A 14,674-nucleotide genomic window follows, 5' to 3' on the forward strand; every position below is an offset into this window, starting at 1 on the left:
ACCTTCAAATAGTAGGACTTCAGTTGAACAATATGACAGGTTATACTCATTTAAAAATTTAGGAAAAAATAATAAGGTTAAAAAAATCTCTTTTTACTGTAATGATTATTAAATTCTGTGATTAGAGGAGGTGTCTAACATGGCTAGATTATTCTTGGTTCATACACTATAGTACAAAATAAAATTATGGAAAAAATCACATTGGATTGCACACAGATTTTTTGTTGAGAGTTTTATCTTATGACAGAGAAACATTTACAGAGGAGCTAATGTTACGTAACTTCTCATCACAGGTAGTAAATCTCATCACAGGGCAGTAAATGTGGTTACCAAGAGTCATCTGATTCTTCATGAGAAAAACCTGTGGAATTATTAAGGGAAAGACCACAGATATAGTATTAAAAAATTAAAAATGTGTTCAAGGTTTATTTGGTATCTTCATAATGTTCTCAATTTCTTCCCTGGGGAGTTTCTGCCTTAGCATACAGGTTATACTAAGATCAATTTCACAAGTTTAAAAAACTCAGTTATTTTATAGTCAGCAATTCTTAATGATTCCATAATTTCTTTCCAGCAAATTTATAATCATTTCTCTCGACTGACAAAATGAATGATTAACAGTTTCTTTAGGGGACATAGTATGTTGGGAAAACAGGTGCGTTTTGACTCTGTTACTAGATTGAAGCATGTCCATAGGGAGACTTCTTGGAGCGTCCTTCTTGAGCTGTGATTACATGAGGGAAAGGGAAGAATTTTGAAATTAGGTATGCATTAATTTTATAAAATACTGTGATTTAAGAACCATTATTGTAACATATATGTAATTTAAGAGCCTAAAAATTGTGGTGACTTATAAAAATGAAATTTAGCAAGCACATCAAAATAAACCATCAGGTATGCGTTTAACCCCAGGATACTTCAGACTTACATAAAATATTAATGTCAGTACTCATGTATTTGTTATATGATGATAGATCTTTTCTTTCTTATTCCTAAAAAATGAGCCATCCCAACTGATACAAACTTTGACAAATCAAAATCTCTTATGTATTTTACCTTAAACAAAAAGCTATAGATTTTTCTTAAAAGAGTGAAATGTTTTAAAGACTCAATGATTTATATAAACTTTGGATTTCTAATGCTTTTTACCTTCTTGTCTTCAATTGTGAATAACAATTCCCATTCCAAGAAGTTAAAATAAACCACAGAAGGTCTGGGTGTCTTCTACCCACAGATTCCCCTGTCCGTGGGCATTGGCAACTTATCTCCTGACTCCTGGTCTTGTTTCCACTGGATAATTTTTATATATTTCTCTAAAGGATTTTCACTGTGAGCAGATTTGTCTTTTATTTCTTCATTATGCATTCTTAATTTTTTTAAATCTAATTCATTTTTATTCAATCTTCACTGATTCCTGAATCAGCCTCTTTAAAACAGATGGGCAAAAAAGCAGAAAATACACAAATACATTTATAAAACATTTTAAGTGTTTAAAAATGCAGTTATAGAATCCCATTTCTTCAATTACAGCATGTACGCCAGATAAATAATTTTTAAAATTGAAGTCATTGTTATCATCAGTGCAAGACAAATAGGTCATCTCAATGAAGGAAGTGATTAATTTCCCTCAAGTGTCCTGTGCTTTTGATTTGAATTAACCAGGAATCTAGGGAACATGCATCTGGTGCTGTAATTCAAGCAAGGCTTAGCAGGTGTGTTAATTGGACAGAGAAATTTGTCTGCTAGACCAGACTCAGAGCACAGAAGGGAAGCAGAGAACCAGAGGAAGGATGGAGGCAGTGTAAGCCCCTAGAAGCAAATTTGGACTGGCAGCCACCTCTGCCCTTGGGTTCTTCTACTGCCAGCTAACTGACGTTGACAGCCTCTTATTTAGGCACTGTTTCTTGTTTATTTGTTTTTGTTTTTCTTTTTTTGTTTCTTTGTTTTTTGTTGTGTTTTGTTTGGAAACAGAGTTCTGCAAATTGATGGCAGCCCTTCCTAGGGTTTTAGAGAATACTCAGATGTGGATCCTTTCCATATCTTTTACTCTACTGATCTCTACACCTAGCCTCACATCCACATTTCTGATAGTTTATTTCCATACACATGTAGAAACTCCACAGCAGCAACTTCAACCCAGGCATGATCATTCCAGTTCTTCGATTACGCTCTATCTTCCACCCACCCAGTAACCAGCACTGGCACATTTGAACTCCCTGCCCTGTGGCTACAAGAGAGGTCTTCCTCACCATCTCCTGGAATACTGAAAAACCCTGTGAAGGCTCTCCGTGAGTACAGACTCTGCCTTCCAGAAACCTTTCGTCATCTGCACCAAGCATTCCCTGAGTGGAAGATGTGTATCTCATGTGTAGTGTCTCTGCTCTGGTAGAGTCCACTGCCATGGTATTCTGGGCTCCGATAATTTGCCTTTTTCTTTCCAGACTACTTTCCTTTAACACCACCAACATTGTACTACAAATGTTCCACCTGTACCAACCCACTTGCTGGGGTCTAGCTGCATCTGTATCTTCCTTGTTTGACATTTGCCTTCACTGTCTCCTCAGTCTGTGGCACTCCCATTCCATCAAAAAGGCTGATATGCTGTTGGAAACCCAACCAAAATTCCATCTCCTCCTTATTTCTGACGTGAAAAGTAACAACTCCAGCACCTTACTTGAACAATGTTTTGTACCTGTTTCTTGAAAACATACACATACTTGTTTCTCCTGCTTATATTTTGTTCAAGGCAAGGCTCATATTTCAACAAGTTGTCTGTTGCCTCTGTATTTTGGCATCTGTCCCTATATCTCAAATGTTTAAATAGACCTGATTCTCAGAGACAATTATGCTGACCTTTCTCTTCCAGTTCTCAGCCATAACCTGTTTTTGTTTGTTTGTTTGTTTTATAAGTTAGCAATGCAAATAAGCAGAAAATTTTATAGGTTCACCAGAGGACTCTGAAGCTTTGGTGTCGTGTTCTAAAGTTATCATCAGGGACTTAGTTCCAAAAATAGGAGAAAATCAACACAGTTTTCTTTCTATCTCCAACCGCCATCTCTTCTCAATCCTTCTCAAGAAATTAAAATATCTGAAGAGACAGTTGAGCATTTCTGAAGGGAGAAATGAAATTTCATCTGTACGAGAAGAAGAAGAAAAAAGTTACTGGTAAATGAGATTGCTTTCTTATATGGAATAGTAATTTCAATATAGCAATTTTGTTTAAGTACCTCTTTATTATGAAAGAAAGAGGAAGAAAAACTACTTCTCTGCTCTGGTGTATATTTAGTACCTTCATGGTGGAACACTGAAACCTCTTAGGGCACAACAGAATGAAATGAAGTTGTCCATTAGGCACCTTATATCAGAGGCAGAAAATTTCAGCTGTTTCAATTTCCTTTGAGCCCAGATGAAAAAGTGAAATGATGAATATAAAAATTTCTCAATAACACCAATTTTACTCATATGCTGCTTAATAATTTAATGTTATTATTGTTGTTGTTGTTGTTGTTGTTGTTGAGATGGAATGTCACTCTGTTGCCCAGACTGGAGTGCAGTCGAGCAGTCAGCTCAATGCAACCTCTGCCTCCCAGGTTCAAATGATTCTCCTGCCTCAACTCTCCTGCCCAAATAGCTGTCACTAGAGGCACATGTCACCACACCTGGCTAATTTTGGTATTTTTAGTAGAAATGTTTTCACCATGTTAGCCAGGATGGTCTTGATCTACTGACATTGTGATCCACACATCACAGCCTCCCAAATTGCTGGGATTGCAGACATGAGCGGCTGCACCTGGTCAATAATTTTTAAAGTCAGTATTATAATCTACATTCCTTCTCAGAGGCAGAACACCAAGTTATTCAGTTGAATTCTCTTATCTTTTTATATTATTTTTACTCCCTTTCCCAGGTGTGTGACAAATGGCCGCCTGTCATAAACTCCCTCTTGTGGCCATGACCGCTACTCATCTGCTTCAGCCCTTCCCTGCGGCTGTCCTGGGTAATGGCTTGCTGACCATCTGCCTCAGTGACTAGAATTTCAGAATGATACGAACTTCGTTTAATTCACTGTTGTATGATCAGCCAGAAGGAAACTGCCCAGGCTCTAGATTGTGTTTTACAGACTGCTTTCCAAAGTACATTTACTCTGGAATTAGCAAAATCAAACTTCCCAAAATTCCTTGCCTCTAAGTAATTGTGTATGTTCCTGAAGGCCATGAGTATAACCAAGAAACTGCTAACCAGACATTTTGGAAATGTTTTTAAGATGATGTATTTCCAATGTCTGGGAGGGACCAAGACGTGGCCTTACTTGAGAAAATTTATTTCATGTTTGAGGATTAAACACTATGGTCCCAAAAGAAGAAGGTCTGGCTGTTTGTTCATCCCTAGAACAAAAGACAAAGCTCCCACTTTTGTGGGAATAAAGGGATTGGAGAGACCAATGGGTGGAACGGAGGAGTTTATGGGGTGTGCCTTGACTTAGTGGAATAATATTTAAAGGCTGAGCACTGAACCAACACAAGATTTGAATTTTATACATGCTACTGAAGAGTATTGGCCAACTAGTGGCATGAAATCTGCAGGATGGGCAAACAAGCTTACAGAATCAGAAAAAAGGCAGTTTTTTAAAAAGTGACAGGTGTTGTAACTCAGTATGTCTCCTGATCTTTGCAATAATACATGGATTGGAAAACAGGAACTTAAAAAATTTTTGTGAACTTCCAGATGTAGTTATAAAAATATCTGTGAGAGCAGAATAAAGAATAATAGTATGGGGCGAGAGTTCTAAAAGGTGAAACTGATAAGAAGAACTTGTTTTTCTCATTTCTGCTTCTAGAAACCATTATTTGCAATCCCTGTCTGTGCTGCTCATGCCATCAGAGTCCCATCAGGGTCTGACTTATTGCTGGGTTTTGGATTGAGTCAGCTCACCTTTTTTTTCTTTTTTAACATTCTCTGCTTCTTTGCCACCTTCAATGCTTTTTATAAATGAGATTTACCAGAGAGTGTCATCTCAATTTAATTCTTCAAGCAGGGGATAGTTCCATATTTGGCAGGGGTTGATATTTAGTTAGAACCATTAGTTGAGTGGTCGTGTGTTTGTTCACAAGAGCCTCTATGGCAGCTTGAATCTTTTTTTCAAGAAGGGTAAGAAACAAGGGAGAACAAGGCAAAGTGCTAGTATGGCTAGAACTAGTTTTACTAAAGTCTTACTTTCCTCATGGGATGAAAACCAGTCCCCTAAGAGAAACGCTTCCCATACATACGCTTTCCATGTATGGGCTTTAACATGGGCCAATTTTGGGATTTTGGCAGTTACATTCTGATGACCTTTCAGTTGGTATTAGTTTCTAAGTAGCAGTTACATTGAATTCTCTGCTTACTCTCCTTCCTGGACTAGGAGGTAGTTTTTAAAACCAGGCTATTTTAAGGAGTAGCATTCTTCATTTTTGTGACTTCTTGGGCCAGCAGATGTAGGGCATTTGCAGTATTATTAGTAATTATTTTTGGCACTGCCTGTAACCTTACGATTTGGTAGAGCATGTAAATAGGAGTGCATTATCCCCAAATTCCATTTTCTACCTAGGTGACTGGGCCATTATTTTCACCCCAACACATAGTTTTTCCTAGCGTTTTATTGTAAAATTGTTGTTCTAGGCAAGTTGACTTTCTTACTGGGTGTGTAAAGGATTTTCCCCACTGAGCAATGCAGAATTTTTTTATAATGGAGATCTTTAAGAACCAGGTGCTCTAGCTTGTGGACACAGGTTCAGGTGAAGAGACAGTAAGAGTCAAGTTATCTTGGGGCATTAGCTTTCTTGCCTCCCATGACCATTTGTGCCCCATGTTTGTCCCCAACAGACATTGAATGAGGAGATATGTAGGCTGCTGCTATGCTTTCAGCCAGTTGAGCAAAGAGGATTCTGGTTAAGGGAGATGGCCCAAAGAGTTTCTGGTTGATATTTTTACAGAATGATTTAAAAACTCAGAGTTTTTGGATGGAATGGGTATGAGCTTTCTTGATAATATATAAATAGATTTTTAGTCTGTTTTCTGCCCACTAACTTGTTTTCCTAGTGGAGCCTTTAAACCTGTAGTCCATATGGGCAGATCCAGTTTTAAGGTGGTGAGATTTACAAGATTGCAAGTGCTTGTCTCACGGTTTGTTTTTGCTGGTATTTTGGTAATATGACTAGCCCCAGGGGTTGTAGGTTATAGGACTGAATTATGCAGTTCCATCAAGTTGTTCTCTGAGAAACTGCAAAGCAAGCAAGGAGTGCACATATATATTTGTGGCAACTATTATAGTATTCTTCTGAATTGGAGATTACAGGAAAGGTTGATCCCATGAATGTTAACTGGCACATATTAAAGGATAAGGAGATAACTCCCCCGTGGGAGGGTGAGACCTTGGTTTGTTGTAGCAGGTTTCCTTGTTTTGACACATGAATTTTAAAAGAGGTCGCAGGTAGTAATCTGGGGCTATAATATTCATAACACTGGTCATTTCCTGGGTCACAGACTGTGTGGGGCTATTGACTCCTCAAATTTTAGCTAATCATAGACTGGTCAGCTTTTTGAGTGACCAGAGCAGGGCTGCCATCATTTCTCATGGCAACTTGGCCCTGTTTTAGGATTATTTGGCTCAGATGGTCTGGGTCATGTTGGCTGGTCCACATGTCTTGAGCTGCCACTTTTAGTCACCTTTGGTGGATCCAACACAGAATTTCTGCAACTTTAGCAGAAGTGGAGGTGGACAATGTTACAGTATGGGGCCCATCCCATATGCGTCCTAGAGTGGTTGGATTTTATTTCTGACATACACAGAGTCCCTGGGTCTAAAGTGGTGTGCTGGGTTTGTTAGGTTTATGGGCAACCTTTCCCATACCCAGTCATGTACCTCTTGCATGGCTGTCTTTAAGACCTGCATTTGCCTTCTTAAAGAAAATTTCCCTACTTCTCAAAGGTCATGTGTAATTTGAGCTATGATTTGGGATGGCTGGTGGAAGCCCTCTTAGGACTCTGATACCTTACCTTCTTTTAACTTGTTTGTCTCTCTTAGCTGAGATAGCCAGGCAGACTTCATTTTTGTTTCTTCACTTGCAGCCCCCTTATCCACCCACGTCCATACCTATCTAGTGCAAGGTAACTCCAAGCTCATCCAGGAATGCACTTACTGATAAGATATTGAGACCAGCTGAATCAGCAGTTTCTGGGGATGCACTCGGGGGATGGTACCCAAGCCTCTGCATTTTCTCTTTGTGATAATTTGAACCCCTGTGCCTGGAACTGTTTACTTTTCTGTAACTGTTACCAATTAGTCTTTCTTAATTGGTTTGCTTGTTCTGATTCTCCAAAAATTGCTTTAGCTATACCCCCACTCCCCTATTTAGACCAGAGTATAAAAAGAAATCTAACACCTTCTGGGGGACGAGAGAATTTTGAGCCCTAGCCGTCTCTCAGTAGGCAGCAATAAAAGGGCTACTGAATTAGTCTCAGAGTGTGGCATTTCTCTATAACTTGCTCAGGTACAATAGGACAAATATCCAGTTTATTTTGTGGAGATTTTTACATAAGAGCCCCGGTACTGAGTCATTCTCAGATTTGATAACTAATGGTACCCTGTCTAATCTATTAAAGTTAGAACTGACTGACAAACCCGATGGTCAGTTGTTGTCTTTGAGTCAGTCTTTTAGCTTCTTGTTTCAATAGGGCAGTGGCAGCTAGTGCCCTAAGACAAGGAGGCCACCCTAGCACCACGGAGTTCACTTATATGGATATGTACATCACCAGGTGATGTCACGATTTCATGACTCGAGTCAGGACCACTATAACCAATCCCTTTCATTCTTGGACCTATAGAAAGAAAGGCTTACTTATATTGGCAGTTCTATGGCTGGGGCCTGAGTTAAGGCTTCTTTGGTTCATTTAAACACCTGCCTCTCCTGGAGAGCCTCGACAAGGAGGGGTCCCCTTCCTCTGCTCTTTGTGCCTTTTTATAAAGGCTTGGCCATTAATAAGAAATTTGGGATCCTGATATGGCAGGACCCTGCTTTCCCCAAGAATTTTCTTATTTGGCACTGGGTGGTTTGGGTTGCGAGTGCATAAACATATTGCTTTTGCTCACTGCTGAGCCAGTGTTCCCCCTGGCTTACTATGAAACCTAGATATATGATGTTCTCTTGGCAAATTTGGGCCTTTGTGAATTACCTTATAACTAGTTTTCCATAAAGATGGTGGAGGAAGTCTTGGCTTCCTTGATAGAAGTGCCCGGGGTTAGGGCTGCCAGGAGAAGGTGGTTTATATATTGTAGCAAGGAGCAGTTGTCTTTTGGTGGGGTGTAGGCCTGAGGTCTGATGCCAGTGTGTCTCCAAAGATTGCGGGAGTGTTTTTGAATATTTGTTGAAGTCTAGTTCATGTGAGCTTCTCCTCCGTGCCTGTGACTGAATTGTCCCATTGAAATGCAAAGATGGGATGACTAACTGATACCAGGTGAAGAGAGAACAAATTATTCTTTAAGTCAGGGAAGTAAATTAGGCAGCACTTGCCAGAATGAGTCCTATTAGCGTGTATGGTTCGGTACCACTGTGTGGATGGTTGCAGTTGCCTGGCTCATGTCATGTAACTTTTGCACTGGCTTATATGTACTAGACCCTGGATTTTGTATTGGTAGGAGTGGAATGTTCCAGGGTGACTGGCACCAAACTAAGATTCGCTTTAAATGTTTGTGAATACCCCTTTTGTCTTCACAGGGAAATGTGTATTGGTGAACTTGAACTGGAGTTGTTCCCGGTTTTAGCTATAATTCTGGTGCCTGATTTACAGCCAGCCCCAGTGGGATATTCTTAGACCATACTCCAAAATTTTTACTAAGTAGCCGAATCAGTTTCTCCAGCCCTGGCCAATGGGACAGTTCCAGTGACTGTTTTTGTATATTCTTTATTCCTCAGCCTGTGGAATGATGAGGGTTAACACCATCACCTTTGGATGAGTTAGGCTTAAAGTTATATCCTCATGTGGACCAAAACAATCTGCGCTTGCAGTTTCTGGAGGAATTATCTTCCAAGTAGGGAAACTGGGTAATTTGGGAGGTATTCATGTTGGACTTGTTGTCCCCCTGTGACACACTTCCTTGGCTGGTGAAATGGATTCTTTTCTGGGACCCCTGTTGCCCCAATAATAGCTGTGTCATGTTTAGATAGTGGCCCTATGGGCTGTGTTTAGCGCTGGTGTTAAGCGTAAAGTCTATCTGTTGCTCCTCTACTTCTACTGTGATCGTGGGCTTCTGGGGGCCTTGGGAGATGGAAACTGGTCTTGCAAAATCTGCATATTTTTCAGTCCTCACCAGCCTGATCAAGTTGACACCTAGCTGCCTCAGGGTGTGGTGGTCCTTCGCTGGCCATTTTATAGTTTTATGTCCTCTGCTATTTATTTTACTGCCCTCTAAATACTTATTTTTCCAGCGTCACCTTTTTTTTTGCATTGCCCACATTGATCCCTATCTAGACTCTACTGACTTTTGGGTCTCTCCCCTGCTTCGTCATTCCACAACTGCCTCTGCATCTGCATTCACTTGCCATGATGACTTCTCTTTCCATAAGGGCTGCCACTAGCAAATTGGCCTTCTTCCTGAGTCTCCAATCATCCACCCTTTGTGCCTCCTGGTCACGGTTTACATACAACTTGGTGGCCACTTGTAAAAGCTGGGTAGCATTCATGCCTGAAAAACCATCTAGCTTTTTCAGTTTTCACCTGATGTCTCCCTGGGCTTGCCCTACAAATGTTGCTTTTGCCATCTGCTGATTCTTAGTATCCTCAAGATCAAATGGTGTGTAAAGCCAGAACACCTCACAGAGTTTCTGATAAAACTTGCTAGGGCCCTCATCCATTTCTTGAAGCACTTTTGAGCTTTTACCTATATTGATTGCTGGTTTTCTGCCTTTCTTTAGTCTTTGCAGGAGGGCTTTTCATTACTTCTGCAGATGCTGAAATTGGGTCAAATCACATGGGTTCCAGTGGGAGTCTGCTTCTGGGAACTGGACCTGAGTGTATGCCTGGAAATGTGCCTTCTGGCACATTGGGTTCTAGCCAGTGGAAGGCTGACTGAGCCATCTTTCAGTGCTCTTTGATGTTAAACAGCATCAGGAGAAGCTGTTTACTATTTGGCCAAGTTGGACTATGTGTCTGGATACTGGACTGCACCAGATCTACGAGGGCCTGGGGTTTCTCCATGTGTGACAGAATACGGTGTTTCAAGTTTAGGGGCTCAGTAATTGAAATAGGCTGGTAGGCAAAGGTCCATTGCCCCCCTTGAATATGGCCATGTTCATTATAGTAGGGGGTCCCCAAGTCTCCTTGAGAGGTATTTGCAAAAGCAGGGCATGGCCAGACCAGAGGCAGATCACTTGATTTTTCCAACACTCTTCCTTGACTTCCTGGGGCAGGGCTCTCATTTTTCCCTTTGGGGTGAAACCAAAGATGTGTCATTATCTGGCTTTACTCCTCATGGGCCATTGGTCTTGGAACAGCGGGAAGATTTGAGTATAGGGAGGAAGGATTTCTGTCTCCTCTGGTGGTTTCTGTTAAGCGAGTTTTTCTTTCCCTTCTTGTGGCTTTCCCTTTCCCCCCATAGCTGCTGGTGAAGCTGCTTCCTCTTTTATTTTAGGCTCCGCTTGAGCCACAAGTGTTTGGCAATAAACCATCAGGAAGGACTGTAGCCATGATGGTCGAGGTTGGATGATATTTAGTCATGAGTCAATGTAAGAAAATTGGTCTGGATGTCCTGGCTGTCCTCCAACCCCGGTCACCACTCGATGTACATGGTCAATTGTCTCCCTATCTATTTTTCTTTCAACTGGCCACCTGACACTAAAACAGGGCCCATCTATTTCACAAAGTCTTTTACCTCTGGGGAGTCAACTTGATCCTACAATTCCCAGTATAACCTTTCTTAAAATTTTTAACATACATTATAATGGGGTGTGTTTTGTCAACTTCCCTCCCATTTCCTCCCAGTTATGGCTCTATACACTTATTCTTTTACTTTTGTTTCAGACTGATTAGACAGCCTCCCTTGCAGGAATATTTCAGATGCTGCATAGCTTTAATGGTGGGTTTGTACAAACCCTGAATCCAGACCCCCACAATCATTAAATTATGGGGTGCCTCACTAAGCCATATGTGGTAGTTCTGGAGTATGTTTGCCAGTAGTCCCACATTTCACTCAGGATGTATGACCTATGCTAAGAGGGCTGCAGCACCACACACATCACCCCACTCTTGCACACGCATTCACACACTTTCCCACTCCAAGTTCCTCTTCATAGGTTGGGGTGTAGGTTTTATCTGAATTAGTGAGCAAATTGTGCATCCTGGATCGGATAACTAGATACACCATGGGAGGTGATCAGCCTCCCCTTCTGTCTTTATGGGATGGATCCTTCCTTGGGACCCAAAAATTCCCATGGTTCAGCAAGATGCTGTCCCTGGAATCATCCTGTTGCTTCTTACACTCCATTGTGTTCTCAGGGGGTGTACAAGGTCACTGGACAGCTGATTTCTCTTTTGGGTTGAAGTTCTCAAAATGGTGCATCCAGGGTCATGGGTCTTTCCTAGCCTGGGGCTCCAGTCCAACAGGCAAAAGAGACAGCAAACTTGTGGTCTCCAATCCCAGATGAGCTTCCAAAATGTTGCAGGAATTAAGGAACAGTAGAGACCAGTGGTTGGAAATTAAGATTGTATTGTGTGCACCCTGATTGAGCAGATTAACATTTAAACATTCAGCCCCGATCAAAGACTGGGCTTGACTTTTGAGTAGCTTGGCTATTCCTTCTGGAAGTGTTTTTTGGATTTTTGTGTGGGTAGGTTATCCTTTCCTGGTACTTTGACTGGGAGATAACAGGATTTCCTTGAAGCCCTTTTTATCCTTCCCTATTGGAGATTCTCTATTGGAAGCTTCTACAGTCCATCATCTGAGATACACGGAAGACCTAAACAAACAAACAAACAAAACAGTAAATTTATTATACCATCACTCTCTAAGTCGTGAAGTCCCTAAAGAAACTGTCTTTCTCTTTCTATGTTACAGTCTGTCTTTGTTTTCTGATGTTATGTCAGAAACTTTGGCATGTTGCATTGTAACTGGAAATTCTAAAAAGTAGAAGTTATAGACAGGCTTTTAAGGTACCATGCAAAGCAAATCTCATAATGTGAAACATGGAAATATATTATTATGTAGAATGACATGATTTGATTTCCCTACAATAAAGTGATTGTATCAAATAAAGTCTTGACCAAAATTAAATAATTTCAAAGAAGTCTTTATAATATATGTGAAATAGCAAATTATTTATAGCGTACAAATAATAGAGGTCTATGAAGACAAGATACAATATGTGCCATACACTTGGAGAAATAATATAGTTGGCAATGCTTCCAGAAAATATAAACAAAAATATGCCTTGCCTTAGTTGTATAAGGGATATAATAATAAAACCTTTCTCAGAGGTTGTATTTGTTAAGTAACAAGTGATTTAATGGAAATCAAGCACTTATTTCTAGCTCTTTGGAGCAAACGGAAAATTTGCCAAAGCAAGTCTTATAAAAGCCAGAGATTATTTAAGTGTAAGACAATTTTTTTTTAAAAAAATCAAAGTCCTATCAAGAAAGAAATCATTTCTGAGGTTTGGACACCAATAACATTAGTTTGAGATCAACTTTGGTTGTTTGTTGAAATAGTCAATTGAGGAGTAAAGTTGGCTGTATTCCCTGGAAAGGGACAATTTCTTTGTTCAGTGGGGCTGGACTCCATGCCTAAATAATTGGTGAAAGTAGGTGTTGTTCAGACAATTTAGTAGAAACATTTGAGTCAATACCGAAGACCATGCCCACAGGTACTAGGATCTGACACAACATGAGGCTTTTATTCAAAGACGTGAGAGAAAAGATTCATATTTCAACCTCTATCCTGTGTGATATTCTAGACTGAGGAGAGGATTTTTGTATTACCTAAAAGATGTAACTACCTCAAAATCAGAAACCACTATAAAATATTAGCTTGACCTGTTAAGTTCTTAAAAACCTGGAAATATCAACAAGAAACTGCTGGCCCCCCAAGAAAAACTTTACCTTGAAGAACTTAAGATTGCTTTACCACTTCAAAGACAACTTTGCTAATTCAATGGTGGATGTTCCATGCCCTAAGAGATACTCAAGAAAGACATTTAGGGGTGACACTCAAAAATAAAAGTTCACTCAAAACAGTCTTCATAATAAGTAAGCTTAGGTGTTGTTTGAGATGAAGAAATGGACACTAAAGGCAAAAATTGGTGGGTAGCGGGGCACAAATAAATTTTTTAAATAGACACTTACTCATCATTGAAAAATGAAGCATACACAAAAGGAAGTCAAATAATTTTTTGTTTGTTTCTTATACAATAGATTCAGCATAAATATAGCAAGAATAAGTAATTTTCTCAGTAGATCTGAAAGAATGGTTGCCATATGTAGGGTGAAAATACACAAATTTAAATGTCACATTTTAATTTGATATTTGACAATTTATTGAGAAAAAATAATCATTTTTTCCTATAATTCAAATTTGAGGGTATTACTAAATTGCAAGAAGATTGAGAATTATAGTAAAATGTTGTTTGATGTTTATTTAAATTGAAAAGGTAACTGGGAATCTTTCACTTGATAACCATATATGAAATAGAACTTATGAAACTTCAGCTCAGAGTAGGAAGATTTCATGTACATTTATAAAAAAACACAGAACAAATATGTGCAGAAAGGGCAACAGGCAGAATACAAATATAGTCTTGACACAGAATATTATTCCACATACTTTATTGCTACTTAAAAATACATTTTCTAACTTACAATGATTATGCAAATATCAAAGACTTATCAAAAGACCAAGGAAAAGAAGAAAAATTCCTTCTTTCTATTTTTAGCAAGAAAAATAAATCTCCAAAAGAAAGAGGTATTACGAGAATTTTTTTAAATGGGGCTAATAAATGTCTTACTTTGTTAGAAAAAAAAGTCATCTAACTGGGTCCTACTGATTAACTACAGAAAGTGCAGAAATACCGTGATTAATGTCAAAAGCAGGAAAAGAAATAAATATGAGCAAGAAAATTAAGTCAACACAATTGGGAAAACAGGTGGCATGTGGGGAGAGGGAGAGAAGAACTAAGGCAGATAGAAAGGAGGCAAAGGCAGAGACAAAGAAAATCCTGGGTAGAACAACTGTCTAATCAGATATTAGTTATGTAGTTAAGAGAGTAACTGTATTAGATGTAAACTGTTTAAATTTTTGTGTTAAAATATAAAATACCACAACATTAGATGAGAAAAAATTGTTTTTACCTAGAAATAATCACACTGAAATATTGAAAATATAGGTTTAGAGAAAATTAACAAGGATTTATCAAAAAAGTAAGGTCACTGACATCATATGAGAAGAGGAGAGTTTTCAGAAAAATGCAAGCACTGAGGAATATTAATATATAACTTATAAGGTGAAAGACAAAAAATAAGAAATATCAAAATATGAAAAAAAATTAAAGATAGTATAAGAGTCACAAATTTAAATACCTCAGTAGCATTGTCTCAATATATACCTGAGGCAAATTTTATGACTATTTATGTAGAAAAATCCAATTGTAGT

General features: G+C 39.1%; 1 pseudogene; it reads right to left on the reverse strand.

Annotated features, from left to right (window-relative positions):
- Nucleotides 1-326: 326 nt before the first annotated feature.
- LOC139361196 (centriole and centriolar satellite protein OFD1-like) overlaps nucleotides 327-14,674 on the reverse strand; it is a 55,234-nt pseudogene continuing 40,886 nt past the window's right edge.

This window comes from Macaca nemestrina (genome assembly GCF_043159975.1).
Source record: "Macaca nemestrina isolate mMacNem1 chromosome Y unlocalized genomic scaffold, mMacNem.hap1 SUPER_Y_unloc_1, whole genome shotgun sequence".
Classification (NCBI taxonomy): Eukaryota; Metazoa; Chordata; class Mammalia; order Primates; family Cercopithecidae; genus Macaca; species Macaca nemestrina.